The 13,287-nt window shown below is 42.5% G+C and overlaps 1 pseudogene; it reads right to left on the reverse strand.

Moving 5' to 3' along the window:
- Window positions 1-1,133: 1,133 nt before the first annotated feature.
- Window positions 1,134-11,374, reverse strand: LOC143116753 (vitellogenin-like; annotated as a pseudogene).
- Window positions 11,375-13,287: the final 1,913 nt, after the last annotated feature.

The raw sequence follows: 13,287 nt of genomic DNA on the forward strand, positions 1-13,287 counted from the left end.
AAACAACTGATTGTCTCTTGGGTGCACAGACTTTGTCTCTGTATCCTGATAGCCTGATGCTTATGAGACCTCTCTGCGCAGAGATTTAATAAACTACTAACGAGAAAGACAAACCTTATTTCAGTTTTTACAGACCTTTAAGCTAAAAATTCTTCCACATTGGTCAATTCCTCTGTAGCCTGACAAATCTTATCAGAAGGATTTTTGGTCACATCTCAGGAACGCTTTCACATATCGATACCAAACTTGGTGCATAGACTCGGGACCCCATCCTGAGGACACACAGTGAATTTGGTGACATTCAACCACTAGGGGGGCGCTAGAGTTACAGGAACTTAGCTCATATCTAAGCGACACTTTCATTTCTCAAAACAAAACTTGGTACAGGGACTCGGGACTCCATTGTGAGGACACATATAATTTGGTGCCCTTTGACCTATGGGTCGCTGCAACTAGCAAAAATGTGTTTTGGCATTTCGGATGTATATTAATGCATGTAACCTTTGACCTGTACGCACAATTTTGAAAATTAGCCACTGTTAGAATTCTTTGATTATGCCAGGTTCAACGTAACATATTCCACTGACGCTCACGTTAGTGACCGCACCAGAGCAAGCACACTTTCGCAGTTCCTCGGAAATGCATTCTAGTTTAGACAGCCAGTTGTTAATTAAACACTCAAGGGGACCATAGTTTGCTGGGTGCTACACATTGATGGTTGTTAGGTTACCTCTTTACTGTAAAGTGCTTTGTGTGCCTTGAAAAGCGTTATATATGCAATGCGTTTTGCCATAGTCATTAAGCGCAGGGCTAGGTAGATTTGGGTGCCATCAGCTTAGCTATTTTAGTAAATCAAGTTGATTTTGATGATTTTTCCAAGTGGTAGCATATTAAGAATAATACAAATTAATAAAAAAAATATTGCTTTTTAGTTGTTTTTTTTGTGTTAATGTAATTGTACCATACATTTAGTAGCAGTGTTTTCGATTGTATCAGCACATATGTTATCTAATTTCAAGAAAGTTCCAAGAGACAAATGCAAGTTGCTGATGTTGATTTTATTTCAGTTTCATACATACAGATGATTGGATACTGAGAATGTTTAACAAATGTCAAGTTTAAATCATAACATTCTATGCACACCGAGCGTTGCACTGGCAGTCCATATGAGCCTCCGCAGTCTCCCTCAGGTCCACACTCTTCTGAGAGATGTTGCTCAGATCCACAGAGCGCCTGTAATCTGAAGAGGAGAAAGGAGACGTCATGTCAGATAAACTTGTTCACAAATAAAACTAAAAGGTTACCCAACTCATTCAGAAATAAGCTGTCGGATAGTCCCAAACCCATGTTTTTGAGCACGCATCCTAATCGTAATATATCCTTACCAGCGGGGAGACAGTGGAATGCAACGGTGACAGGCATGGTCTTCACTGGGAGGCAACCAGGCAGACAACGCAGCACTGGTTCCACAGAGTAGCATTTAGACTCCTGGCCATCCACAATCAGCTGCTTCTCCAGCTTGACAGATTCATGCTTCAGACGGCACTCTAGAGCAAACACAAAGATGTTTCGGCACGTTACAGCATATAGGAAAGACAGACAGAGAAGACAGAGGACGGGGAAGTGTCTTTCTTACGAGTGCTGTCGCGGCAGCTCTCAGCGGGAAGCACCCAGGAGTGGGCGAAGCTGACGGAGCTCTTGGTCTGGTAGCCGCTGGGTGTGGAGTACTCCTGTCTGGTCTCTCCGTCAGCTTTACCACAAACACCACAAGTCTGGCCCTTCATCCAGTCTGCGACATTGACCTGAAAGACACAGTTATACAGAAGTCTCACTTCTGTTGTGTTTCTTAAAAATCTAACCATCGATGTAAAAGCAATTCAGGCTGTGTTTACCCTCAATGTGTCCTTGCCGAAGTAAACCTCCTGAAGACCAAGGCGAGGAGCATGAAGTGACAGGCCCTGAGCTTTCTGTCTAATCTGAATGGGGGCTAAAACCAAAAACATTGTTATATAACACTGTATTGGGAAAAACACTGTGGGATCAATGGAAAAGTAAAGTTTTAGTTTAAGTAAAGTGCCCAGTTTACCTGACGGGTGTTGGTAGGGAAGATTGGAAATAGGAACCACCACACCGTTAACCTTCACTAGCACATCACTGCCAGTAGGGTACAGGTCAACATCCCTACAGAAAGCCATAGCAAAAGGTCATCAGCATTCTTAGCTACATCATCATGATATAATGGGTTACTTACTACTGTTGAATACTTACATATCAGCAATCTTCACGTTCATGTGGTTCTGTGCGGTGACCTCATCCTTCTTCAACAGGACCATGAACTTAAGCTCTGGAGTACAGTCCTGAGCCAGCACTTGGTAGCAGGAGATTGGCATCTCATTCTTGTACTTCCTGTTGTTGAATGTGGTCAGAGTGTCCTGGATCATGCTACACTGAGCTGAAACAAATTATGTACCGAAGATCCATGATCAAGATTCCATTTATAAATGCCGCCAAAGGGGAAATATCCAAAATGGGTGAACACTTTCAATAGGCACTGTAAATTTACAAATCATATTGTCCTCTGAAATGTATACCTACCAGAGGAAGCCTCAGCATACAGGAAATGAATCTGCTCAAGGATGTTCTCCTCGGGAATGACCTGGATAGTAGCATCAGCACCAATTGGCAGGGCAATGGGAAGAGGCAAGGCCAGTTTGGAGAGAGTCATCTGGACACATAAAACACAATCAGCATGATTAATACTCACTCATTTGGCTGACACTTTTATCCAAAGCGACTTACACATGTCAGTTCTTACAAGGGCCAGTCTACCCAGAACAAACTTAAGTGCCTTGCTCAAAGTCACAACAGTGGCAGCCGGGAATTTAACCCTCAACTTTTCTGCCTACTGCATGCCAGCTCCTTGACCACTACACTACTGCCTTACAGTTTGAAAGAATCATTTGGAGATATTTACCTGTGGCAGTTTGATAATGACATCCACTGTCCTTTCAGTGGGGATGGCAACGGTCAGTTCAATTTCTTTTTCGCTGTTCTCGGCTTTGTTGACAGTGATCCCAGCCATAAGGGCAGCATTAGGGATGTACTTAGCCAGCCTGGGTGGTCACAGTAAATACAAAGTATAAATACAGACTGAAAATGTATATAAAGAGAATGGATATTAACCTTTAAAAAAACTCTTTGATTAATGACAAAGTACCTGGTTGCATAGGTAGTGACAATGGTAGGAATCTTCACCCACTCCAGCTCCAGACGGGCAGCTGGGCTTGCACCAAGGAGACCAGCTTCTGCCTTCAAAATGGTGGCGTATTCTTGGCACTCAGCTCCCCATGTAACCTTAGACTGATGACACATAAGTTACTATTAAATATCTAAATGCATAATTTCTGGCTATAATTACTTATTACACTGAAATAGCAGAGGAGGCAGCCAAGCGAGGTTGGAGTGCACGATTAAGGCCTATTGAAATCGGTGCACGTGGGTTTGTAGCCAGATCTGCTATTGGCTTGCTGTCTGAATTGGGCATTTGTGGTCGAAGTCTAAGGCAGGTGGTTAGTAACATGTCTTTAGCAGCAGAACGGGCAAGCAAATGGTTGTGGGTAAGGAGAAGTTACCCTTCCTGGGGCGCAAGCTAAGGTAAGCTAACTGGCCAATTTGTTTTGTGTTTGTGATGGACTGTGCCTAGGTTGATGGTACTTGGCTAAGGTTTTTTATGGTTTATGGTTCAGTCCGCATCAACAGGACGGACCAACCTAGCCAACTTAGACCATGCCTAGGTTGGTTAAGGGTATTTGGATGTTTGTTGTGGTAATATGGTGGCAGCATGGGGTGTAAGCTAACTGGCTAATTTGTTTTGTGTTTGTGATGGGACCTAAGCTAACTGGCTAATTTGTTTTGTGTTTGTGATGGGCTGTGCCTAGGTTGATGGTTGGTTGGCCAGGGTTTTTATGGCTATGGTTCAGTCCACATCAATGGGACGGACCAACCTAGCCAACCTTGACCATGCCTGGGCTGGTTAAGAGTATTTTGGGTATTGGATATTGGTAATATGGTGGCAGCATGGAGGGGAGTGTCTCCAGGACACTGGTTTCACTGTTAAGCCTTCATGAGGTGTCGTGGGCTTAACTTAACGAAACATCGGTGAATGAGGGTGCCCACTTGATAACTCCAATGACATGCCGCATACTATATACTGCTGTTGGATGGGCCATTTGTATTCTGTTTGTGACCATTTGTTGGCGGATTTGTGGGTAGTGTGCTTTTTAAAGTTAAACTTGAGCAGGGGCTTCTGAATGTGTTTTTACCTTGGATTTTGGCACAAGGGATTTTAACATCTAATCCTGTGTATTAATGTAATGCTTACTCTCAGTTAGCCATAAATGAAAGTGACAAATGAGACATAGTCGCACCATGACTTTGTGCTTGCTCAGAACAACACCATCAGCACACATCTTCCAGTTGTCAGTCTCAGCCAGAGCAGAGATGACGAGCTGCAGTCTTAAGTTGGCCTTGTCAAGATAGGCAGCAGCCTGGTATCCCAGCAGCTTCTTGTCAGTTCTCACAGCGCGGAAGATGGCCACCACAGCAGGAGCGACAGCATTACCTAGGAACTGATTCTAAATGTGTGGATTGAAAATGACATGTTGAAAGTACACATAATTTATTTACACCTGGTCCCAAATTGCCATCCAGTATAAAGGTTAGGCTGTGCCATTCTATGGAACTCACCTGTTGGTAAATGGCTTCAAAGCTGGATGCACTACTTCCACTGCTTCTGAGGTTCTGAGCGGAGATTCCTTGAGAGACCAGGTACTGATATCCAATCACAATTGTTGAAGTTAGATATGTTTTACAGTCTTGTATTTTACAGTAAGTTATTTTGAGCTTTTCATTACAACAGCAGAAAGTTGTTTAAATACCTGGTTGTTGTGGAATTTCTTGAATGGGTATTGCTTGAGGGAGGCCTATGGAGCAGTAAAAGAAAGTGAAGCAAATCGCTTCGATTGTATTGAATATCATACCTTCAATTCTGACACATTAGAATATATGCAATGTGATATGGTCCAAACTGACCTTTGACATGCGGGAGCTGGATGAGCTGGAGCTGGAGGAGCTCAACAAACTGCTGATGCCAAACATGCTGGAGCTGAGCAAGCTGCTTAAGCTGGAAGAGCTGTTTCTCAGAGCAGGCTCAAGGATCTTCTTCAGTTTAGTAATGATGGTTTTGCCCTCGGCGGTTTGCTCATCAATGATGTTGATTTCCTTCAGGAGCTTCTCTGCAGCCTTGGGTCCAATTTGAACTTCAGCCTCCAGTCTCTCAATAGCTGGGCCATCAGCTGTTTGAAAGTAATAGATTAGTAAAACATTTGTAACGTGGAAACGTATATATATTTTCTGGAAATGTATTTGAAGGAAATATATTACCTGGTTTCACAGCAACCAAAACGGCGTGTTCTCCAATGAGGTTGAGGAGAGGAATATCCTTGATGAAGGCAGTGTTGCTAGAGGTGACTTCAAAACATCCTTTGATTCCAATGAAAGCAGCTGGCACACAAATGGTCTTGTGGAATGGTACACCGGCCCTCAGTTGAGGTACCAGGTCTGAGTAAATGATCTCGGAGGACTGGGACTAGACGGGTGACAATAATAACTGTTTAGATTACTGAACAAGATGTTAGGACCTAATTGAGTTGACTAAGGAAGATGGGAGATTTCAGTGGACTTACTGCACTGAGAGAAGTAGAAGACATCGTAGAGGCAAACCTCTCAGTGGATCTCATCTGTGTAGCAACAAGCGGTACCATGGGTGTGATTCTCTCAGCTGCAAGGTCCTCAATGTTACGGGCAATAGCCAGGGTCTCAACACTAGTTACAAATGAATAAGAGTAAATTACATAGAAATACAAAACATTATACACTCTTAAATCAAATGTGTTGACCCTATCTGGACACAAAGATGTGTTAAAAACAACGCAAGTTGTGTTGTTTTCAACACATTTGTTTTAAGAGTACTAGTATTTTGTATATTTGAATCACATAGACACAAGTATCATTACCGGATTTTAGCAATGTGCTCAGGTGTGTCAACAGGGAGAACCTCAATCTTGAAGTTCAGTTTGGGAACATCCGCTCTTGCAGCCAGCTTAGCAGGCAGCACAGTGACAGCCTTGGCTCTGGCCATGACGGCGGCCTGAAGGAAGGCAGTGTTGACTCCCATCACAGCAAAGGTGTGCATGGAGATGCTACGGAAAGGAGAAAAAAACATTTGAAGACTTGCACTAGAAATGTGTGGATATACTGTTGATATTTGTCAAAGAGGTGTACCTTGGAGTGGCCTCAGCTTCCAACTGGATGTCTGCCTTCAGCAGCTCGGCAGCATTGAGAGGTTCAGAAAGAGGTGGGGTAATTGTTGCTTTCACTGTAGAAGTCGGATGGATTGCAGAGATGTTGGATTAGAAAACAATAGCTTAACAATAAGCCAACTATGCCAATCATGATTATGAAATTGGTCAAACCTGTCCATAATTATCTTGATCCTACCTTTGATGGAAGCAGCGGCAACAGCAGCAGAGTAGAGACTGAGCTCCATTGGCACACCAACAGCAGTGGGGAAGATGCGGCGAATCTCAGCAGCCAGAAGAGGCTTAGCGGCCTGAGCGGTAATGCCAGTCTGCAGTGCCTTCAGGGCATCCTTCAACAGGACCTTGGCATCGGCACTAGTGGCAAGCTGGAGATAGGAGGGATGATAACATGTCCATACTGAAAATAATCAAACTTAAACACACAAACGCAACGCACCAAAATGCAGCTCATTATTGTAGTGTTCAAAGTGAATTGATAACAAACTTCTTTACCTGAACTGCTTGTTCAATTATAGCTTTGTCAATGTTTGCAAAGGCAATTTCCTGTCCGAAGAACTTGACATAGACGGATGCCAGAGGCTGGCTCTTTGGCAAGGCCTTCCATTCTGCAATCTGCAAAATATTGAAGAGATTTTTGCACACTGAATCATTTCTTTATTTATATATCTTAATTATATAGTTATTTCACTGTTACGTACTGCCTTCATGATACGCTTCATCTTGGTGATCCTGTCGTCCTCCAAATCCTCCAAAACATGAGTTTTCAGAAGGGCCTCCTGAATTCCCTCGGTTCTCACTCCCACCTGAGAGTGCAAAAGGAGCATTTAATACATGTACACAGATGGACACAATTTTAGTCATGCCGTTTATATGAGGATAGTGTTGTTTTACACACCTCAAGAACATCAGCAGCAGCTCCAGCAAGATAGGCACGAGCTTTAGCCACAACAGCTGTGGGCAGAATGGTGGCACCATCGTTGATGATGAAAGCACTGCCGGCAGCACCAGCCATTACGGGGCCTTCAGAAAAAGAGAGGATTTCAGTTTAACATTGGAGAAAATACAAATCGCCTATTATTCCCTTTTGAAACTCATTCAGGGTTTATTAAGAGAAATGAAAAACAAGCCTACTTTTGTACAGGTCAAGGTGGATGGCTTTACTGTAACGGTAGCTCAGTCTGTCCAGCTTGGGGCTCAAGATTTTGATGGCAACATTGCTGGCAGCAGCCCTAAAATGGGCATAAATGACCGTGTTAGACAACTAACCATAGTTCAAGAGGAAAGCAAAATACACAAAGCCGAACAATATTGCACATACACAGTGGCATAGTCTGGGACAGTGCTCCTGGTGAGAGATCTTATGTAGGAATACACAAAGCTGACAATCTGCATGCTGGTCTCCTTCTTCAGAACGCTAGCAATAGTAGATACCAGTGCAACTGTGGGTTTGGTCTCAAACAGAACCACAGCAGCCACCATACGCAGTTCAGGGTGAAGGGCCTTGTCCATAAACAGCTGCAGGGCCACTGGCTGGACCTACACAACAATAACATAAATAAACAATACATACACTAACAATAAAGTTCATCAATAAAGACATTATTAACAGTTATTCATTTAGCAGACGCTTTTTATCCAAAGGTCCATTCTCCCCAGAGCACAATGGTGGAACCTGGAAATTGAACCTACAACTTTTCAGGCTACTGCATGCTAGCCCAGCTCCTTAGCCACTACGCTAGCACCGCCCCAGTAGGATTTTGATTTGTAATTCTGCCTGTTGGCCGGAAAATGCTAGACTTACCAGTTTGGGTTCCCTCTTAGCAATGTTTCTGAGAGCCAAGATGGCGTCGACTTGGACTCCGACTGGGAGGGCAGCAGCTGCGGAGCCAAATCCAGGGAGGATCTTTATGATTGGTTTAAGACTAGCAGGATGACCAGCATTACCCAGAACTTTGACCAGCAGGGTGATCTTAGCAATATCAGCCTTAGCAATAGCCTTAGCTGCAAGCTCGTGGATGGGCTGAAGAGAGAAGGTGGACATTGTCAGTCACTCACAAAAAAAATATTATGCATATTAAAGGAAAGTCCTGAAGTTAAAGGGGGAAATTATCACCTCCAGGAGTTCAGCTGGGCAAGTAGGAACTGCAGCACAGTACTTAAAAATTGCGGTACCATATCCCAGCATAGCAATCTCACTCAGAACAGGGTTTGCCTGAATCTTGTGGTGCAGGGCCAAGCTCTGTGTATTGAGAGAGGAGACATGAATATAGAAGACGTATGAATATAGGAGACGTAAGAATATAGGAGACATATGAATATAGAAGACGTATGAATATAGGAGACATATGAATATATTCCTTTTTTTTTTAATTAAAAGCTACACTACATGATTACACATACAGAGATGAGTCTGATGATCTCCGGATCAGAAGGAACCATATGCACAGCAGCCAAAAGAATCTGAACAGTTTCAGGAATGCTGATGTCGTCAGCCAAGAACTTCTCTTTGATGAGCTTCACAGCAGCTGGTGTTCCAACAACAGGAACGGCATCCAGAATCCAACGTCTGAAACAATTATGTTACAATTCATACAGATGGCAGGAAGGTGGTCATACGTTTATTTAAATACTAAAGATGGGGCAGTTCATACCTGTATTCTGGCTTGGCCTTAAACTGAGTCCAGATGGCTTCAAGGTTCTCCAAGGTGGCAACACGCAGGACCTGGATCAGCTGGATAAACTTCAGAGGAGCATCCTCATGGACCTTAGCCACATTGTTGGCAACAAGATGGTGCAGAATCTCCACAATCTGAAAAAGATGTATAGACATTATGAGGCATCTGAAAACATGTAAAGAAAAGTGTGTCACAGAAGAGTTTATATGTTATTCAAATATTTCACCTGAGCTGGTGCATTGTTAATTTTCAGAAGCTGAATTGGAGTCTGAAGAATTTCAGTGGCAAACTCATAGAACAGGGATCCGCGGGCCAAATATTCTGCGTTGATTGGGACAATGGGGGTCTTCTCAATCTCCAGGAAGGTCAGGCTTTGCCTTTAACCATGGTATAAAAAAGATATTTAGTTTACAAGGCTTTAAATCAATAAGTATGTTCTATTTTGTGAGATAAGCCAATGTTATAATAAAACACATACTTGGCCTCCATCTGTGCAACTCCACCCATCTCAGCAACAGGTGTGACCTGATGGAGTTCCCTCACTGTGGCTTCAGTGAGCAGAGCACCAGTGGGGGTTGGTTTCATGATGTAGCTGTAGGTTGCGGCTCCAGTCAGGCTCCTTGCTTGCTGTGTGTGTGGGATTGGACAGTTATTTTTTATAATAACAAGATGTACATATTCTGAACTGATCTGACCGGAATTATCTTGTTTTGCTTACCAGTGTTTCCAAGTAAGCCAGGCCCAAATCCTTGATGATCCTCTCTTGGCAGTTGGTGAGATCCTTGGACTTGGTGACAAGAATGCGCTCTGCCTTGACATCCTCACTGATGACATAGTGGGTCTTGCAAACTCCCTGGGCTCCAGCCTGAAGAGCAGCGATTAACGTTTATTACATTTACATTTATTCCTTTAGCAGACAGATATATCCAAAGGGACTTTTATGTCATTTACATTACAAGGACCACTGTCCCCAGAGCACTCCCTGGGCTCCAGCCTTTTGGTTAAAAATGGACATGCTAGTTACCTGCCATTACACTGACTGAACACAAGATGATCTTTTTGGGTTTTGGCCTTACCTCTTGCAGTTCATAAATATTCTGGGTCTTCTTGAGGTTGAGCTGAAGAATGTTGAGGATACCTCTGTGGACATTAAGAACTGTGGTGGAGACTCCAACGGGGGCAAACACCTTGCCAACCACACCATTAGCATACTCAAACTTGATGGGAATCAGAAGCTGAGAAGCCAGTGCTGAGGTGAGCTTGGTGGCTGGGACGAAGGGGTCCTTTGGCCAGACACCGCTGTACTCAAAGATCTCAGGATCTGCGAGCTAATGAAATGATATTAAGCATCCATTAATAATCATTTACTCAATTTCTTAAAAAAATAAAATAAAATTGAACTAGATGACATTTTTTGAAATAGGTGTGTTATCTTACCCTCAGCAAGTAGGTGTTCTGAGCCTCAGCACTGATGAGAACCTTGCTGCTGACTTTCATTCCTGCTCTGGCCAGACCTTCCACAGGAAGTCCACCAAGAAGTAGAGCCTCATATTTGTACACGTAGGTCTTAGAGGCAGCAAACTCGGGAGCTGTGGAAATGGATATGTCTTATCAGTTTGCTGAGTAAAGAGCAGAAGAAAGTTGATATTTCAAAATACTGATTATATTTCAATTGACTCAAGAACATAATTTTTCACTTACCAAGGTTCACATGTTGACTCGCTGAGAAAATAAAAGTTAGGAAATTTGAAATTGTTGAAGATATTTTAAATTAAATGTTACATTTTAAATTGAAACTAACTGCCTAACTGACCTGCACAGCATGTAAGCCTATTCTGTTTTAATTTCTTAGCATTTGTTGTGATTATATAATCAAATGACACTCATGATAACTTAAAATAGAAGGATAGAAGATAGGAATGGCATGTGAATTTCAGGAGACAAATTAGAACAAACTGCTCCAGTAAAAATATTCTTGCCATGTTTAAATGTTGCACTTTTACCCTTAATAGCCTATCTCTGGCAATTCATTTTTGGATGACTGTAGATAGTTGTTTAGCCTACGTTTCCATAGATAATAGGCTACACCATAGGCCATCTTGAGAATAAAACACTTCACAGCTGCTAACCATCACCATCCTCCACAACCATGAGGATATAATGGTAGACTAAACGATCGGCTTGCTTGATCAAACCCACTAATAAGAAAATTTAAGAAAAACATATTTTTAAAACAGCAAAATAATACATCCACTTACCCACAAGGGCTAGAGCCAGTGAAAGCAGAACCAGTCTCATCGTGGGATGTAGAGAGCAGCACCAACACACAGCTCTTTTAAAGCCTAATCTTTGATGACATCACCTGGAAAATCAAACATTAAGGCCTGTTTCACCAAATCAGTGTGATGCAGACACATTTCATTGGTTCAAGGTTGGATTTTGTTAATCTGAACAGGTTAGGTTGACCTGCCTTTCTCTGTCCACTTCTGAATATTTCCAAATATTGACTGGTAGATAGTGGTCAGACATGGGCAGTATTTTAATTAGATGTATTTGAAATACATATTTAATTACTTTAGCATTGCCATTTGTATTTTGCAGGATTGGAAAAAATCAAATGTAGTTTGTAACAAAATACTTTGAGGGATTTAGAGTAGAGTTGTATTTAGAATATTTCAAAAACTCAAATAAGCCAACATTTCATCACTCAGTTAAATATACTACCTCTGACCATAACCAATGGGCTATGCTTATTACCATAGTAAAAGATTTTACCATATTTGCTGATGTTGGCAATGGCAATGTCCAGGTTAGATGCACGGAAATCATGTGACACACCCTTCAGACCAGGCTCCTTCCAAGTGAATTAGCTTTGACCACAGGAGAAGAGGTGGCTCTGCTGCGCCTCTTTAAAACGGCATTAAAGGAGAACTCCGGTGATTTGTCACATAGATCTCTTTTTCTCGAGGTCACCGAGTACTATCGGTATGAAAAAAAAAAAAGGAAAAAAAATTGGTTCTACTGAGCTTGAGTTGCTGCAGCCAACAGCCAAAGAGCTACACTCTGGTGGCATGAACATGGGGACTCATGAACATGCCCTCAGAGTGTAGCACTGTAGCTGCCTGGCTCGCTGTTTGCTTCGATTTTTTTATCTCTTCATACCGACAGAAGGCATACTTGGTGACCTCGAGAAACAGAGATCTATGTGAAAAATCGCAAGAATTCTCCTTTAAGGTCAAGTGTTTTGTGAAACATATATACAGTCTGTATACAACTGTGTTGTGCTGCAATTAGTAGGCTAGTGTAGTGTAGCGGTCCTTTAATGTCTGCAGCAACCTCCTCTGGATGTATTACCAGTCTGTTGTTGCCAGCGTCCTCTTCTATGTTGAGGTATGCTGAAGGAAGGAAACACTAAGAAGAGGGATGCTGGGCGACTGGACAGGCTGGTAAGGAAAGCTGGTTCTGTCGTTGGTGCTGACCTGGAGTGCAAACATTTTGGACAATGGCTGTCATCCACTCTATCACAAAGCAGAAGAGCATGATCAGCTCAAGACTACGCACACTGCCATGCACAGCTGACAGACTGAGGAAGTAATTTTTCCCTAGGGCCATAGAATTCTACAATGCCTCACAAAATGGAAGAGGAGAGATAGACTTCTCTGCATAGTCTGTTTGCCTCTCCACTACATCCTACCTTTTTTAAACTCTATCCTTGCACTGCTATAGTTGTTATATTTCTATGTCTATTTAATTTAATTCTGGTCTCTAGACTTTATCCTTGCACTGCTGGACTTATTTGCACTACCACCATGACACACACTCTCACCTTACCATGCATAGTGAATCACAGGGTCAGTCCCTGCCCTATCACTGCAAGTGTCATGCTTATACATCCCTTAGTACATTCATGTGGATTTTTTATTTAGTATCTTTTATTGTCCATATTATTCAGGTGGATTTGTTATTTTATCATCCTGTTTAAGTTGTATATGTATGTTGTGCGTGATGTCCTTAAGCTACTGGGACCTTGTATCTATCTATCTATCTATCTATCTATCTACATTGTTAGCTTGCTAGTGGCATTTTAGCTAACATTACGCTCATGTTAGTAGTAGGACAATGTTAGGTGTCATTTGTGTCACGGACCTGCCGGGCTCCTCCTCCTTGTTGCTCTTTTCCTGTCTTGCGTCTCCTCTACAGGTGGGCCAAGTACAGGTGTGGCACAGGTGTGA

Source organism: Alosa pseudoharengus, unplaced genomic scaffold (assembly GCF_046254945.1).
Source record: "Alosa pseudoharengus isolate Yale_2024_CS ecotype anadromous, Long Island Sound unplaced genomic scaffold, YU_APseudo_1.1 YU_APseudo_1.1_scf_11, whole genome shotgun sequence".
In the NCBI taxonomy this organism is placed as follows: domain Eukaryota; kingdom Metazoa; phylum Chordata; class Actinopteri; order Clupeiformes; family Clupeidae; genus Alosa; species Alosa pseudoharengus.